Source organism: Dermacentor silvarum, chromosome 6 (genome assembly GCF_013339745.2).
Source record: "Dermacentor silvarum isolate Dsil-2018 chromosome 6, BIME_Dsil_1.4, whole genome shotgun sequence".
In the NCBI taxonomy this organism is placed as follows: domain Eukaryota; kingdom Metazoa; phylum Arthropoda; class Arachnida; order Ixodida; family Ixodidae; genus Dermacentor; species Dermacentor silvarum.
The window spans coordinates 10,529,356-10,548,469 of record NC_051159.1 but is presented as its reverse complement, the minus strand read 5'-3'; the positions used below and the strand labels follow the sequence as shown (position 1 = coordinate 10,548,469).

Genomic DNA, 19,114 nt, shown 5'->3' with positions numbered 1-19,114 from the left:
TACCGATTGCGGTAAGCTGTGAGATGAACTAAAGGACAGCCAATATTATAAAAGTCTTAATGCTTCAGGTTTACTTGCCGTCTATAGACAAAAGTGGTTAAACTCGGCCCAACCCGTGTACGCTGTAAGCAAGCGGAGGTACAGGCGGATAATACGGAGCTCCGTTTGATATAAACCACTGGGATTGTATATACTGCTCACATATTTCTTTAAAGCCTTTTTGTAGAGTTTTTTATAGACATGGTGCATATACTTCTGCACTTGTTCACCACATTATATGACCTCCGTAGTCACTCTCGGCAATCCCAAGACGGTCCTTACAGTTGTTTTTTATAGCATTACTTTTGCGGCAGTAAAATAAAGAAAGCAAAATGCCGATCCAATCATGTAAATAGAGGTTATGAATGCCAGTTTTTGCGAGAAGCGGATTACAAACCGGCATCATGCTAACAGCACAGAGACTTGTAATGTGTATAGCTGACAATGCAGAATTTGCTAGTGTGCAATGAACCAATGTCGCGTATGTGGTGTGCGCCTTATGTGTCGTCTGATTGTCAGATACTCTTTAGGTTCTCCCCATATCTAGGCTGCATCACTAACATCGGGTGGTTTTCGCAGACTGATATCCTGCGCTATAAATTCATTAAAGCTTACAATGTGCGCCAGATACTCTGAGCCCACCCAGTCCTTTCCAGGTGCTATATGCCTGTGCGGCCGAGCATATGCGTACGTCATTAGTGTATTGATTGCGTTGGCATATCACCGGAACAGACAAATGTGCCCTAACATGTGCGCAGGTATCCCATTTGGCGGTACGTTGGAAGCTATGCTAGAAATGCACTGCATTACTCATCGTCGTTGGCCATAATGCTAGCGCCTGACGAGCGTGCTAACGGTTTTTACAAACACTGCGTTCATCCAAGTGTGCGCTCCTGCTCCATGCGATAGCCCACAGCGTTTGTAATGTTACAAACGCTGTGCTGTAATGTTGTTTTGTAAATGTTAGAAAACAACACGATACAAGATATATGATCATAAGAAGACCTACAGGTAGACCTCTGAATTCAAGGCCGAATGCACGCCTTAGGTGTTAAAATCGGATCTTATTGCACCGTCTTTCCTTAATATTATTTTTCATTGAACAGCTTCACTAAATTTAAGTTAGCGGGGACACCCTGTAAAATTGTAAGGCTGAAGTCTATGGATTAGCTATAGACTGATCTACAGGAATTCTCTGTAGGCAGACTGTACCACATTCTACAAAAAGTGTATGGCCATAAGTCCATAGACTGTCTATAGACTGGTCTATAGGAATAGTCTATAGATAGTCTATAGACGTTTGTAGATATTTTATAGACTTACGTATGCAAAAATAGAACTAAATAAGCCTATAAACTTTTGTCTATAGACATTCTGCAGACATTTGTCTACAAAAGTTAATTTTAATTGATCTACAGACCGTCTATAGTCCGTCTATAGACTCAGACATTTTGTAGACTAGGCTACAAAAAGTGTACGGCCATAAGTCCATAGACTGTCTATGGACTGGTCTATAGGAATAGTCTATAGATAGTCTATAGACATCTCTTTATAGACATTTTATAGACTTATTTCTACAAGAGCAAAACCATATAAACCTATAGACTTTTGTCTACAGACATTCTGCAGACATTTGTCTACAAAAGTGAAATTTCATTAATCTATAGACAGTCTATAGTCAGTCTATAGACTCAGACATTTTGTAGACGAGTCTACAATTAGTGTATGGCCATAAGTCCATAGACTGTCTGTAGACTAGTCTAAAGAAATGTCTACAAAAAGTCTGTTGACTTCATAAACAAATGTGTATACACTTTATATAGACTGTCTACAAACATTTTTGTAAGGGAATGCCGTTACAATATTGCACTGTTCCACATACCTGTTTAAGAACGTGCCTTTGTATGCAGTGAAGCTAAGAAATACCTGGATAATTATTTCATTTCGGCGAACACTTTTGGAACTTGGAAGCGAAATTTTGGAACCCATGTCTCTAAACTGGTGTCATGCTCAGAATTCGTTCCAATTTTGAATTGAATTGCGAAACACAACCCTTACAATTGGTGAATTTCAATAGTTCCCTGAAGTAATACTATTAAAAATCTTTCAGAAAAGCGTCGATGATAATTCAATTGTTTTTTTTAATTTATGATACACATAATGTCTGATCTTAAGTGTAATGCAGCTACAAAAGTAAAATTGTACTTCATGCCACCCGTGGCTTTTTACGAAAATTCGTTAACCGCATATGAACAGAAATACTCTGTTTCAATACAATGATTTTGGTTGAATTTTTGCGGAGAAATCATTAGTAAATTATCAGGGCAGTGTTAAGCATCGCAGTGTCATTATAAAGACTCTGGGAAATATGTGAGACATCAGAACTATGTGCGTCTATTTACTGTTCCTCAGTGTTTTCGTTAAGCCAGGACTATTCTTATATTATTTTCCTTTACACCTGCCTACTGCGATAGGGTTGCCGAACTCCAGGAGCGAAGAGTACACCGCCACTGTTTTCAAGCCTTGTAAATGTATATGCCATGTGGAGAACGTGCTCGAGATATTCGAGAAAACAAGGGGCCGTCTATTTTCCGTGTTTTTTGTATTTGTTTTTCTTAAAGTTCGCAGAAATTGTTTCTAAGAACAAGTGGTAGCAACTAGTACAACTAAAATTACTGGGGAATAGACAGGGAAAGAAGTGCAGCAAAATACTACGGATAGATAAGAGAAAGACATATCCTTGGACACAGCAGTAGAGTGACCTTAAGATGGCAATGGCGACAGCTAAGTTTAAAGTCTTTGAACCAAGAAACAAAAGGAAGTAAGAAACGTTGCCAGTATGGTGACAGTCATAGGATTCTATGGGATTGTCCAGGCGACGGAAACAATTCTGAGTGCAGGAGGGCATGAAATTCTATGCACCCTTTTCAAGCTGCTGCCCACAAGCTTGAGACGTGACCAGCGCATGTACTACAGCGTTGATCGGCAGTTCAGATAGATGCGCTTTATGAATTCCGAATTAAAACTGGAATACGTTGACGCTCGAGTATGACTACCTAAATTAAACGAGGGACTAAGCGCAGTAGGGTGTGTGCAGAGAGAGACTTAAGGGGCTAGAGACTATACAGATATGCTGTATAGATAGGGAGTACAACGTTTCATGCGTAGAAAACTGCATTCTCTGTATACCACATACTTGTTAAGTTTGGAGATTTTGTGACTCAATGAAGACATTTATACAGTTTGTCTTGGTAAATTTTGTTTCTGTGTGAAACAAATACTAATAAAAGTAGTCTGGGTTTCATCGTTTAGAACGGTTTTTCTGTCTAATATAAAAACGTTAGATCAAACTTTAAAAAATTCAGAGCCCTTCCACTACTGTGAAGATGGAAGCCAGCGAAGCTTTGACTATGGTGGGACTTCTGTTGTCCATATTCCCCCACGATGAGAATAGGCGTATCGTCGATGGGCCTCACCCAACCGAACATGTCTATCATGAACGTTTCGATGTAATTCGTAGGCGTGGCAGGGGGAACGTACACAGTCGCGATCACCGTACCGCCGAAGCGTTTTATTAAAGACGGCTACACCGATCGCGACGCGCACACAACCGCTAACGTGCTCACATGGTCGCCAGGGTGACCTACGTCACATAACAAAGAAGCAAACGTAAGATCCGGCGAAAACCGATGTATAACGCACTTTTGTACAATCCTAAGTTTAAAAACGCCACCAACACTCCGTTTTCATACGACTCCACGAGGTGGTGCCGAGGCGGAGGGACGCTTGGTGGCGCGACCCACCACCCCGTTTCAAAGGGGCCGAACATAGTATCCATTCATCCATCCAGCAAAGAAGGACCGCCGCTGGGCTAGTCTCGCTAGCCTCCTAGCAGGGCTCAACTGCAGTCGGGCGCAGCTTTCAGCAGGCTTGCCGAGCTAGCCTCGCAGCCGGGCCCAACCCTTCTCAGGGGGCAACGCAGCATAAAAGAAGGTCGACTGGCGCAAGAGAAGAGAGATAGCGGGGGTTCAGCCGGACGGGAGGGAAGAGGGGCAATGCGCTCAAAAAGACGATGACGCTCGTCCCAGTGCTGATGATAATAGTTTTTATTGCTATAGCAATTATATGAACACTCCAAGCGGATATCTGCCATCGCCGTCGTCGTCGCCGTGAGGTTCCATATAAAGTCCAAGGGTGATAAAATCGTCGCCGCGTGCCGTAGGCTGTACGTGCGAGTAAAAGCGCGCGAGGGACGCACGCTTTCACGGAGAGCGAACGCATGGCGGAGAGCAAACGCGGCATCTTCCGTCGCGCGAAACGCCTTACGGGGATGGGAGGGGGGGGAGGGGCGACGTTGTGCTGTGCAATCAACTGCGTATCTTGCGACCAGGCGTAAGGGGAACTGGCGACCCTATCTCGCACGCGAACGGACGAAAGCGCGAAGGCAGCGCACCATGCAGCGAGGGCGTGCGGCTTCCACTCTGCCAGCAACTGCGTACTTGTACTTTGCGCGGATGTGGGCGGTCGCGCGCCCTGTATCTTGAAAGCGACCTGCACACGGCACTTACCTTTGTATGCGCTGTGCTTTCGCCGCTAAGTTTCCGTTGAAGCAATAGACCACTCACTCGAACCTTCTCTCGCTGTAGACGCGCTTAATCTCGCCAGCGGTTTGAGAGCGGTTGTCTCCGGTCATCGAGTGTGATCTTTTCATGTTTGCTTGTGCGTGGTGGCACCATGCTTGTTAATTCAGTTAGTAAGCGAATGTATCCAAGTTTATACAACCGATAAATCTACTATCCTTACTCCGTATAACCCGCCGTGGTTGCTTAGTGGCTATGGTGTTGAGCTGCTAAGCACGATGTCGCGGGATCAAATCCCGGCCACGGCGGCCGCATTTCGATGGGGTCGAAATGCGAAAACAACCGTGTACTTAGATTTAGGTGCACGTTAAAGAACCCCAGGTGGACAAAATTATTCCGGAGTCCCCCACTACGGCGTGCCTCATAATCAGATCGTGGTTTTGGCACTTAAAACCCCATAATATATTGTCATTTTACTCCGTATAGCTCTCTGTTAATTTACTACGCTATTGATACTTCGCCTTTCGGGCACAACTGAACACACACAGTATATTATTTATCACATGGCTTACAAAAACCTGAAAAGTGAATTTACATTGAAAGCTTCGCTCATTCTACTACTATTACGCGTGACTGGCGACAATTTGCGCCTACAAGTTACAGGTAATAGTATGGCACTGTCGATTTATTATTGCGATAGCAATTATATGGACACTTCAACCGGATTTCTGCCGTCGGCGTCACTGTCGCCGTGAGGTTCCGTATAGATTCCAAGGGCGATAAAATGGTCGCCGCGTGCCGTATGCGGGAGCGAAAGCGCGCGGGGGACGCGTGCTATCACGGAGGGCGAACTCCCCCGCGCGCTATCACGGAGAGCGTACGCATGGCGGAAAGCAAACGCGACCGTCGCGCGAAAGGCCGTGGCGGTATGGGAGGGAGGAAGGCGGGGTGGCGCTGTGCTCCGGCACCAAAGGCGTACACTGTAAAAAAAATTGCTTCAGTTTACGGTGAAAGTTGAAGGTAAAAAGTTGCCGGACACTTTCCGTAAATGAAAAACGGAGTTTCCGTAAAACGGACAGTCTGTAAAAATTTTTTCCGTCGAATGAAAAACGGAGAGTTCCGTCAAATGGAAAACGGAGAGTTCCGTCAAATGGAAAACGGTGATTTCCGTCGAATGGAAAATGGTGATTTCCGTAGTTGTGATCACAGAATTGTCTGTATTTTCCAAATACAAAACGGTGAGCTCCGTAGAACGGAAATTCTGTAAATTGAGCCCCGTACTTTTTTAATTAAAAACGGATAGACCGTGGCGAGGAAAGGTATGCACATAAAACACACAAAAAGAACAAAAAGGAAGACAGAAGCACCTTTTTTTTTGTTCTTCTTGTGTCCATGTTTTCTATGCTTGCGTTCCTGGCACCATGAATCCGTACGAACTTGTTCAGCTTTATCTTGCTTCGTATCAACAGCTGAAAATTTGTTTTGTAAATGATGATGCGGGTGTATATGTCCAGACAATGAGAAAATTGTTTGTTTCATTGAAATAAGTTATACCAAGTTGTACATAACAACATGGCTAACTCGCATCAGATATAGCTTGAAATGGGGCAGAAATCAATGCACATAAGCGGACATACACCACGCTCAACATGCTGTGTGTGCACGTTTCCTCCTTGGGTAACTGTCTTTTACACCGCGTCATTTTCGTGTCAGTGTTGCCATGTTGCATTTGAGTTCTGTACATGACGTGTACAAAGCATACATACAAATTCGTGCCCAAAAAGCAACAAGCCACCTGAATCTGAACGAAACTGCATGTTTATTGTGCTTTACTGAAAAAAAGAACTTGCAAGATAAGACACTAGAAATGGCCTGACTAGAAGGATTGGTTGAGAATCGGAATGACTAGTTGCTTGCACATGCCTCCTGCTTTGCCTGAAAAGGGAAAAGAACACCAATCAATTAAGACTCTTTATTAGTAAAATCTCGTTACAAGAGACACTGTTACAAGAGACACTCGGTTATGAGAGACATTTGAAAATGGTTTGGTTGGTTTTCCTATGTTCGCCATGTTAACAACATTGCATACAAGAGACATGGTTACAAGAGACACTCGGTTACTAAGGACAACTTTTTATGTCCCTAGAGCAAATTCTTCACTATTTATAAGAGACACAACCCAGACACGCTTACGTAATGCGGCTAACGTCGTACTAACTGGTATGTGCTGCAATTTTCATTCCCTTGGCTCGATTTTGTTCCATTCCGCAGCCGGCTGTCATTCCTCGCATGGTTGAGACTACCAATTTCACAGAATTTTCTGCGATTATGCTTCTATAATCGCTGTGGCGGTCCCACACCGACTCTGCGACAGAGTACCATTGAGTTGGATTTCCGTCACAGCGTCTGCGGTGCTGTTCGCTTTGTATGCCGGTAGTCATACTCCGGAGCCATTGCCATGTTTCCATGAGACAGCTCTGTTCGCATCAAAGATGTGTTTAAACACACTTTGGTGCTGATGTATAATAAAGTGGTCTAGTCCGACTCCTCAGTATTTTTAGAATTTTTGGTTACAAGAGACCTTGGTTACAAGCGACATGTTTCCCGGGTCTCTTGAGTGTCTCTTGTAACAAGGTTTACTGTACCACCATCATCACCGTTTTTAGTCAGATACATCAACAATAAATGATTTCCAAGTCACAAATATAATTACCAGTGCTCTGGTCAAAACAAATGGGTCATAAAAAATGTCATACTCTGCCTTGTTGGTATATGTTCCTAGCCTTATAACATGAAAAGCTTCAGATGAAACCTCCCCAAGTCATTTGATGGCTCACTTGGAACAGGCAAAGCTCTCACGTGCACATTGACATTCAGAGATTACATTTTCTGCATGTAGGTAGAGCTACCACGACCACATACTGCGGACCACGGCTTTCAACCTTCACTGCCCTAACAGAAAACCTTGCAGATTCCACTGTTTTCCAAAAACAATGAAGCACTCTTGAAACGAGCTCAAACCACTCATGTTGTACCATTCCGATGCAAAACAACCAAGCCAGAGGTACTGTCCAGATGACAAGCTTATAAATTAGTAACAATATGAAGAAAGCATGCCTTGCACCACAACATGCGCGCCTTTTAGCCTCTTTCAGATTTGGTTTGTTTTGTCACGAAAATAGCAATGTGCAATATACTTTTTACTTAAGCAATGATAACTGAAAGTTATGTTCGTTAGTGCGTCAACATACTATCTCCATCTCCTTAAAAAGTTATAATTATGCGCTGTGTTCACCCAAAAATTTGCCGTTTTGTCAGTCTGTGCTTTTCGAAGCAACCTGTAGCACTTTCGCGACGTAAAGGAACCTGCAACAAGTACACATGGACCCCATATGTGGCAGCTACATGCAGTACACCGTTTATTCTGTCCATTCCATGACTGGCAACCCCACAACGAAACAAATTATGCAACATGTCCTTCCAGACAGCATTACTTCCGTGACGTGCTTAATTTAGGAATTTTTTAAGAATCCCGCCTCTCCTAAAGAAATTTTAAAGTAAAGCTGAAACTAAAGCAATGCCCAAATATGAGCGCTTCTCGTGGATTTTGAAAGTCAACTAGGGCAGAGCAATTTGCCCCAAATGTCTGGGACTTTAATGGCAACAGGATGGCCAAATTCCGTGCTGCTAATAGATGCAGATAAAAACACACATATGTGCAACGTTGTGTTTTCAAAGGTTTACTTCTTCATATCGTAGCAGGGATACTCCGTGGTAATTAGTTGGAATTCATGCTATTTGCCTGCAGTCTGTGCCAAAATATTCTTAGAGCCATAGCCACACTTTTTCTTTGGGATAATTCAAAATGCGGATTCAGCAAAATTCAAAAAAATGCTTCCAATTGAACAGATGCTTCTATATTGTATTTTCAAAGACAATTCTTTTTCTTGCGAAACTAACGATGAGGGTAGCTGTGGGGGCTTGTTTGTATGGCATCTTTTGTTTTGTTGTAGCGCAAGGCTGAACAACAGGTACAACAGAAAGGCACATTTGGCATGCACACAGTGTTATCTTCCAACAACAGATTTATTTCCCGTTCTCGTCACTATATATACCCTCAAAACGTCATACAACATAATATGTGTAAAGGCTCGGTAAACATGAACTAAAGAAAACCTGGAACCACACGCATGCAGTTTTTTTAGCCACAGAGATTGAGACATGTACACGTTTAACACGAACAAAGATGTACAAGCTCTTTCGAGGATAATGAAATTGAAGGCTTACTGATGCATGCGTCACCAAATGTTGATATGTTTCTAGTGTCTATAGTTAAGCGCATCATCTTGCACCTGCTTCTGTTCATGATAACTGCTTTTTTGAATCTAGGTTTGCACTTGCATCTTTGGCAATGAAGAACAAGAAAACTGTCAGCAGCCAGGGTATTTAATTTGTTATTGTGTTCTCATAGCCTGTTATTTATACATCTACCAGTTTGACCAATGTAGGACCCTCCACACCCAAGAGGAATGCGGTATACAACACACACGATATAATCAATGAATTCGCTTTTATGTTCCTTCTCGCATGCAGTATCTCAAATTCTTTCTGGCCTTGACTTCCTCATAAATTTATTAGGCGTCGAAAAAACAACATTGATGTCACTCCTTCCAGCAATCTTTAAGCTGTGGGAGAAACTATGTATGTAGGGGATGGCAGCAATCTTTTTCTTTATGTCGGTACTTGTACGATATACCTGCTCGGAACCTTTTTGCTGTGCCTTTTTAAGCAGTCCTACTGCGACTGACACGAGCACGTGGCTCGGGTAACCAAAGCCGCTTAAACGTGAGACTCGCCATTCGAAGCTATCGTGCATTAGGTGCAGGATAGCCATGTTGCGGGAAGATTAGATTCCTTGACATTAATTTTGTGCTCACCGATAACAAAACCTGCTGGTGTTAAGAAGCTAGGGCAAGTAAGCCCCTTTTACCATTTCATTCCACGCATACAAAACTTGCGAAGAGGGGAATCACGAAAGTGTGTTTCAGTGAAGCGCTGTAGAAGCCATGCCAGCACCTAATGCACAATAGCTTCGGATGGCAAGTCTCACATTTAAGCGGCGCTGGTTACCCGAGCCAAGTGGAAAAAGGTTCCGAGCAAGTGGATGGTACAAACACCGACATAAAGAAAAGAAAGGTTGCTGTCATCCCCTTTATACATAGTTTCTCCCACAGAATAAAGACTACTGGAAGGTGTGACATCAACATTGTTTTTCCAGCTCCTAATAAATTGGGGAGCCAGTGTAAGAAGACAAGGCCAGAAAGAATTGCGGATACTGCATGCGAAAAGGAACATAAAAACAAATTCATTGATTGCATCACGTGTGTTGTATACGACATTCCTTTGAGTGTAGATGGTCCTACATTGGTTAAACTGGTAGATGTATAAATGACAGGCTACGAGAACACAATAACAAATTAAATACCTGGCTGCTGACGGTTTTCTTTCCCTCCATTGCCAAAGATGCAAGTGCAAACCTAGATTTAAAAAAACAGTTATCATGAGTAGAAGCAGGTGAAAGATGATGCGATCTTTGTTCGCGTTAAACGTGTATATGTCTGTCAATCTGTGTGCCTAAAAAACTGCATGCGTGTGGTTCCTGTTTTTTTAGTTCATGTTTACCGATTTTTTACACGTTTTGTATGATGTTTTGAGGGTATATATAGTGACGAGAACTGGAAACGAATCTGTTGTTGAACGTTAACGCTGGCTGTGCGTCGAATTTGCTTTTCTGTTGTCCCTGTCGTTCAGCTTACGCTACAACAAAATAGAAGATACCATTGATTTCATTGTCGTCAGGCTCGGGCACCAAATAAAATTTGTTCACCAAAATTAAGTGGTCACCAGGCATGTCTAGTTGAATTTATCTGAACATGCTCTACTGTCGGTGGTGAAGATGTTGCCAGTTTAAAGGGCTGCAAGAAGGCACTAGTTATGTTTTCTAGGGCAAGAAGGCAACAGTGTATGTTGCCTAAGGCAAGCAGTCACAGGAGTCCTGGATCAGTAGAAGAAAATTTAGGGAATAATAATTGGTCGGAACACTTATGTCACGCACTTCTGAGTCACGAAGCGCTTGTCTTTGTCTCCCTTTCTTGTGCCCGTGTATTTTTATTGCGGTAAGTTACATGTGCATTTGTGCACTATGATGACGAACTTGTTTTGGAAAAGTTCAAATGTGTACCTGACGTTCGACTCACTTTTGCATGTAAGTAAAAATTATGACCTTGTCGCTGTGAACAGTCATCTGCACCTTCTGTACACTTGTGAGATAGGGGTAACAGTATTTGAAGGTTTGTGCATTAAGGCAGGAGAGCAGCAGTTGCTGGATGGCTCATAATTTAATTTGCGGGAAAATTCAGCAGTGTGCAACAATTGTATCACTAATGACCTTGAAAATCTTGTTAGTTCTTCATTTGTAAATACCTGTTGTCAAACAGCCTGCTGACTAAGGGTCTGAACACATTATGCACAATTATAGCAGGTACTACTACATGAAAGAAAACCTGTAATAGAACCTACCAAATACAATATCAGTGTAGTGGCAGGTCAAATGGCTCCTCAATGCTTGTGTCCTTCCTGGGAGAAGGAAAGAAATGTTAAGCTTACACTGACAGCACTAAACCACGCAAATGTAACTGCCACAGAACATGAGGAGTTGTAACTAGATACAGTCAACCTGCTTAACCATCTCATAGACATTCAACGACAGAATGTACCTTCATGGAGCCTCTAATCTATGAAATTCATGCTGTAATACAAACATGCTAGTAGACAGAATAAAAATTGCATCTATGAAAATTCTCAGGAAAACTATATATCCTAGCTACCGCAGTCCCCTCGTTGTGAAGTACAAGTGACGGTCTAAGCTACAATCAGAAAGTAGAAAATTAGGGATCCTTTTTATTAAACAACTAACCATATCTCTACCTGTACTCAGCAATACAAAGGTGAATCACAAGTACTATACTGATAAAGAACAGTTCCGAACTGCTGCCAAGTGAGTGCAATAAATAAATGATTTCAAATTTATCTTCATGTAAGACTAGGCGTGTTAATTTTCTTTACATTACACGAAAGACTGGTCAGAAAAATATTGCATTCAGTCAATATTGTGATTAGCAAAACAGTAGTAAGAGGTTAAGGTGGGAGACCCTCAGGTGGTATGTTGCGATGTTTCGAGAAATTGTTTTAAGGAGCGTCTTACCTTAACCCTTTCACATGCCAATCAGTTGTGTTGATTGAAAACTTAGCTTCACCGCATTTCTTACATTTTCAGATTCATAAAATGCTTACAGATGCACAATAGATTAAGAGTTTTCAGTTCTTTAGTGAGTTTGTGAAGTTTATAGAATGTGCACTCCATGCAAAAACTCAGTGCAAGTACATGAGATTTGCAAACATCAACTATTTCATGTCTACCAGGCTTGAACAGCACCTATCCAGCCACTCAAAAATTATGACTGGTGCAACACACTGTGAAAAACGATGAAAGAAGTGACATATACCAAGCAAAGAACCCAACCATCTACCTTCATACTTACTTTACTAAAACAATTTGCCTGTGTAATTCAATCTTGCAGCACTATTTCAATCAGAAGAGTTTCAAGATGTACGGGACACATTTTAAATATCCTTACTTTAATCAATGCTATTGCTATTAAGACACTATCTTGGTGTATTGAATTGCGTGCATAGCGTCTGAAAGGATTAATCATATTAGAGTAATCTTTACTAAAACTCAAGGCATAATACTCATATTTGTTTACAGTTTTGTGATGAGACAACACGATAGATGCGGGAGTTAAAAAACATCTTTATAAAATGCTGTAGAAAGCAAATTTCTACAACCTCTCGCAATACCGAGCTATTTCCTATGAGTGTTCTAACATTTCCTTGTAACATGATGCAGTGTTTTCACAGACATAGCTTGAATCGTTGTATCTCAAGTTTTGGAAGCAACTTAAGAATAGCTATAACAAGCAGATCTGAAGCCCTACCCAGACTGCACAGCCACTTACTTTCTTTAACACCAACACGTGTAATGAATAATGTCATCCATATGGCACAGTTTCCGATTATATTCTCAAGCATGAATCTTATAATTGCAAGTTATGCAAGAGTGTACCTATGGGATAACTTGGGGACAGCACGAAAAGACAGGAGAAGGCTAGACAACACGAACGCAGGCAAAGAATTTTGTTTACAGACAAACATCTATATATACTAGGCCTGTGTGTCCTGCGTAGTTGCAGCTGCAGGATAGCGGGATAATGTAAACAACCGCACAGTTGATGAACTGCTGTTCTGCCTTTTGCTACACTTTGCGTCAAGGCTCGATCCGAGTCAACTTTTCGCACAATGTACCCCGATTGCTCGACGTGAAAAATAAAAGGAAAGTTCCAGCTTTCCCAACAGTCTATTTGAGACTATGACTGACCTTGTGAATATGATATAACAGTGGCCACCACACTGCAAGCAAATGTTAGACATGAGTTCAGAAGCTCTCCTCCACATGGTGATGCCTCGATTTCTTGAGGACACCTTTTGGTGTTCCTGTGATGAGCTTCACAGCCAAAGAGTGTGCCGACGCGGAAGGCAGAATAGCCTCCTCCAAACATTGGGTATAGCTCCAGCACACATATCACTAACCAAAGAAAACCCTGCGGTCCAGAAATGGAAGATCACTGTCTAATGGTAGTTTTTCTCCGTACGTGAACTCATCTAGCACTGCTGAGAAGACAGAAAAAAAATCACTCAACCCATTTAGTAGCCTTACTTCACCTAATATAGAGGAGAAAGTTGCTAATGAAGCAAAATAACTTTACTACACTGGTGCCCACAATAGCTAGTGTTTTACAGTTACCTGACAGTGTTTTTGTCTGTGAGAAGTTGCCAAGCAAGGCTACTCAAGGAGTTCAGCCATTTTTTTTAATGTCTCCTCCACAGTGCCAGGTGTGCTCATGGAAGTAAAACTGCTGGAAAGCAAGCTCCAATATCTAGCGTGAAGGTTTTCTGTGGTGAGCATTGTGCTGGATCTATGATCCACACTCAAAAGTGTCTTGGCCTTTCCTATTATCGCACTTGAACACTGAAGCGTGTTGTTGCTACAGGAACACAAGGGAGCAGTCTTGGCACCACCACGAAGTGGAGGGGAGCTTCCAGACCCAAGTACGGTTGCTTTTAACAGTGTGTTCGCACTGCCTTTCGGCATGCGTTGCCAAGAAGCATTTAACGGAGCTGAACATAGGTGAAGTCTCCAGTCGGAGTACTTCAAGGAAGCCAAGGCCTACCACTGCTATACAATATGTACACAAAGGAAGCTGTCAATTCAAGCAAATTGCTGGGGACAGTTGGAACTACATTTTTATTTTCAGGGCCAAACAAACTGGGCAGGTACAAAAATGTCAACCGGACCAGGCCAAGACGTGAAGTTTGCATCAAGAAGTATGTGCTGGTGGTCATAGGAAGTGCAGTTGGTGCTGTTTACAACATCCTACTGCCCTGCAGCAGCAATTATGTAGGACAAACAGGACGAAAACTCAAGGACTATCTTAGGAAACACTCACAGACCCTCGATACAAGATGGGGAAGCAACATAGCTATCGATGCTGCTTTGTGCAGTTGTATATCAAGTTTTGAGCAAAGAAGAATCCTCATGGCACATGTTCAAAACATACAAAATTCGCAGACTAGCCCCCACATATGCTAGTGTGTAATCACTTAATCTTCTAGACAAATTGAGGTATTCAGATGAACTGCGAGAGCGTTCTGAACTGGGCTGGTTGGTGCATGTTTAGGAAGGAACTGAATTGTGCCATAGACAGGATAAAGGGAATATGTTGCTGTGCCCGTTGCCTTCACTTTGTTCTGGCAGTAGTGCTGTTCATTCCCTTCAAAATATTCATATATTTCGGTCACCTGACCACGTGACACAGCTGCGTGCTCAGGCTATATTTTACCTTGTTATGATACTTTCCAATGTCTCACGCAAATCCGTCGAGGCATCTTCACCTATTATAGTAAGCTGAACAATGGCTAACAGTGAGCTTAACTGTGGCTACACTTCGTTACCATGGGGCCCATGCATGACAGTGTTAGAGGTCAGTATGCAGGTGTTTTTGCATACTCATAGAGGCAAACTGGACAAAGAATTAACTTATTGGTGCGTGTTTTATCTGTTGCCTCAAATCCCGAATTCCGGTGCTATTAGTGTTTTTTGAACACCACTCATGTGCATCCTAGACAAGTCTGAAACAATACCACTTTTAAGTCGACGTCCTCATGCTGAACCAATTGGTTGCCCCAGGAAAAACAAAACATCATTTATCTTTTGGATGCATCTGCAACAATTATACTTGTATAGGCATTGTCATTCCAACAACATTTGCAGTCAATGTCCATTAGGACTGCATATGCATGACTGATATACGATAGAATGGTCCAGCTTACCAGAACAAATAGCACAATGCAAGACTGCTTTTCCACTGGTGTTGCAAGCAGGCCCCCATGGCTGAGAAACTGAATGCAAGGCGGCACACAGACATCCTTCACTGGTGCAACAGCTGCAAATGAAATACTGATATCAGTTACTTTCTGACCGGTCATCCAAAGCAAAGCACAAACATTTTTATATACAATTACACAAGTAGCGTACCCAGGATCTCTGCCAGGGGGGGGGTTGACAGTTTGCCAATACCGTCTAAATAGCACTAATTTCCATTTCTTCACGGGAAATTGTCAAAAAATGCGCTTTTTGTGAGTGTGCAGACGATTACGCGTCTTATATCTTATGATATCTTCGACTGGTCACCTCGGAGCGCTCTAGAGCGCTCTATCGAGCGGCGTTGTCTTCGGCTGGTTGAAAGAGGCTGCGTGCCTTGCGTTCGGCTGGTTCTTTTCGATCGCTCTCCTCCCGCGTCGAGCGCTCTGAGACGCTCCGAGACCTGTCGTCGGAGCAGTCGCCGAGATGAGAGCGTTTCCAGAAACGTCATCAAAGTACAGCGTCGCCGTTCTTGGCGACGTTCCATTGTAGCCTAGGCAACCTAGGCCACAGCATGCTGGCGTCTCAACGAATGGTCGTCCCACCGGTGCATCCGCCGGCTTATCTTTGGATAGGCGAAACATCGGACGTTAGCACTAGTCACGTGGTATCGCATCTGCCATTTCCTCCTCCGAGAGCGAGTCACACGTTCGGCTTGCGCGCTTGTCCTCTACCTCCGAGTTCAGGGAACGCCAGATCTGCATCACTCTGCTTCGGGGGATGGATGCGACCAGTCGAAGATACCATTAGTTGCAGTACTCAAATGCGCAAGAAAAGAAACGGAGTTAAACAAAATAGGGGGGGTTAAGTCGGCCTCAGGGGGGGGGGGGGGGTTACAACCCCCGAAGCCCCCTCCCCCCCCCCCGTCGGTGCGCCACTGAATTACACTATGCATATAAGCTCGTCACTGAGTTACTGTTATTGCTGTGAGATAGCTCACAGTATTTTATAAAGTGCTAATGGCCTCGTTTAACTTATTTGCAAAAAAACTTTATGAAGCACCTTCTATTCGAAAAATTAGCTGACAAAATATTTTGCCCTGCATAACTTACAACACATGCACGCATTTTAGAATTATTGCAGTATTGTTATGCAGAATTATTAAGCGGCAATCCTCCCTCCCAGAATACGTGATATCCTCACGTACTTCGTCAGAACGTTAATCGGCAGCCTGGTAGCTGTCAAAAAAAAACTAATACAGATTGCCAGGTAGAAAATAATCCGTTTCCTTTGCAATGAACCTTAACGGGTATCACGCGGACAACTTTCAATTGCGATCGTGCACGAGTGCTCGGGCTCTACTACTAACGAAAGGGCACCGTGTGACACCCGTGTTACCTAACACTGCAGATGGCACAAGGTTACGGCAATAAGCACGCTCCACCGTCATTTCATTGTAATGAAGGGGCATGCACATCAAACATGCTCTATGGGGTCTTCATACATGGCCAATCTTCCAATCCCGGGTGTGAACACTGCGATTAGGCACGCCCAGCCAGGGCACTGCGTCCGAAGCTTATAATAATTGCTAAAAATTTCACTTTGATTCAATGCGTCACCGAATATTGGTAACATAGCGTTGCACCGCGTCGGAAGCGATAGTAATGGGTACAACGCCTTCACTTAATTTTGGAACGCCGAGCACACAACACAACACACTACAAACTGGAATGCTAACGTCAGTAAACCAGCGGCCACATACAGACGACAAAGGAGCTGCTAGAGGCGTCAACGCCGCTAATATTGCCTACGCGTCTCAGCTGTAGTGAGTATGCATTCAACACAACAAATGCAACACCCCTTTATCACAGACTCGCAATGTCGCTTTGTCAATCCTCATGGCCAAGGAATCTCGTTAAAAGCGTGCTCACACAACACAATTGAGCCCATCACCGGCCATCGCGGAGCATTTCGCACGCGCAACGTGCACCAATAACGAAAAAAGGACACGTAAATCACTTACTTGTGTAACAATCCAGCGCCGATTCCTTCCTATTTAGAGTGAAATCACAAATGCGCCAGGAACACCACCTCCACCGTCCGCCATTAGCGACCACTCGTACGGTTGTTTGTGCCGGAGAAATGCAACCCAGCGTGTAGGCGCGATGAAGGTGTCGTAAGCAGCGCCACCGCTCAAACCCTACCTGCTTCTTTTTGTGTGTTTACTATACTCGCACGCGCATAATGTTCAAACAGCGTTATCTATGGTGATATATGTAACTGGCAGTTAGAGTAGACAGTGTCTTTTCGTTATATTCTTTGCGTGTTCATTTTTCACTCGTGACATGTTCAGTTGCCCTCCACATGAAATTACGGACGGCTCTCCGTATTTCAAAAACGGAGCTCACGTCCGTCTTTTTTACGTACAATCCTGCCGTTTTTTTATAAACGGGGCTCACGTCCGTCTTTTTTACGTAGGATCCCGCCGTTTTTCATAAAACGGAATGGTCTGCGTACATTTTACGTAGGTTTTCGCTGTAAAATTACGGAAATTTTTTACAGTGTATCTTGCCACTCAATCTCCCACGCGAAAGCAACAAAGCGGGAAGGCAGCGCGGGAAGGGGGGGGGGGGGGGGCAGCTTCTCCTCTGCCAACAACTTCTCCTCTGCACAACTTGCCCTGCGTTGGCGGTCGCCCGCACCGTCTCTTATCTCCACACGACTCTGACCTTTGTATGCGCTGTGCATTCGCCGCGCAGTTTCCGTTGAAGCGATATACCGCACGAGCCTTCGCCAGCTGCGGCGTTTTGACAGTCGTTGTCTGTGGTCATTCAGTGTGATCTATTCAAGCTTGCTTGTGCGCGCTGACACCACGATTGTTAATTCAGTTAGTAAGCGAATGTGTCCAAGTTTACGCAGCCGATAAAACCGCTATCCCTACTCCGAATAGCTCTCTACTAATTTGCTATCGCAATCGATGCTTCGCCTTTCGGGCGAAACTGCGACATTTTTTCCTCTTTATTTATTTTTCCTCTTTATTTGACTGGAAAATATTCAGCCTCCAGACATAAGATCTCAAGATGACCCAATATATAAAGCCCTGTTCATTCGACAGCAACCATTCGCAACTTGGGAACTGTACTTGCAAACTGCTGCTAGCAGTACAGCACAGCGTTTTGCGTCTGCTTCATACAAACAATAATGTGCAATATGCCGTCGAAATCATTTTAATGATATTGGTTTCTCTGGCTCTTCTTTCCGCTTGGCGGCTTGTCAGTCTCTGGCCATTTATAGCTAACCTGACGCAGTAAGCAACATTATTGACTCGGTTTAGCTCTTTATTATCACTCAATGAATCAATGTATATGTGTACATTTCGGTGGACCTTTATAAACATGGCAATGCAGAAATGGCGTTATGAAAGGTCAGGAGTTGCGGAGCATTCGCAAATGTTGCCGCAAACGTGAATGCGCTGTGAATGCCATCCCATGGAAGAGTATTGCGTTGCAATATTTTTGTCAGATAGATGCCATCAAAGGTTCCGTGGAAGGAACGCATGCACAGTCGCAAGCCTAGAAAATGAGCTTCGCCTCAGCCAGCTGCGCTAGGTTTTCTTGTGGGTGAAAACTTGGGACGTAATACCCGAGGTTTAGTCGTTCGGGAATGTTCCCCAACACTTCCTTAACTATAAAGTGAGGAAGTCTCCTGTTCAGGACAGGTGGTGTGCACTTATATGTTTTCTGGCGTTCATTTTGTGTAGGCGTCAATTGAAAAATACGTTTCTCCGTATTTTGTGTTTCTTTCTCCTCCTAAACTCGTGTGCCTTTGACCTGAAATCATGCCTTACTTGGTGTATTATTGCAAGATGACTTCACCTTCCGGTGGTTTTTATGTTATCATGTTTTCAATTTGCTTCCGTAATTTATGCGAGCAGCCTTACTTGCCCTTATGTTTT

At 43.4% G+C, this 19,114-nt stretch overlaps 1 long non-coding RNA gene across 1 annotated transcript; it reads right to left on the bottom strand.

Annotated features, from left to right (window-relative positions):
* Positions 1–6,419: 6,419 nt before the first annotated feature.
* Positions 6,420–17,279, bottom strand: LOC125946180 (uncharacterized). The gene is made up of 4 exons (XR_007467442.1): positions 17,183–17,279; positions 15,129–15,241; positions 11,199–11,255; positions 6,420–6,554 (listed from the first exon to the last, which is right to left on the bottom strand). It is a non-coding gene; the product is annotated as an uncharacterized LOC125946180 (long non-coding RNA).
* Between the last annotated feature and the right edge of the window lie 1,835 nt (positions 17,280–19,114).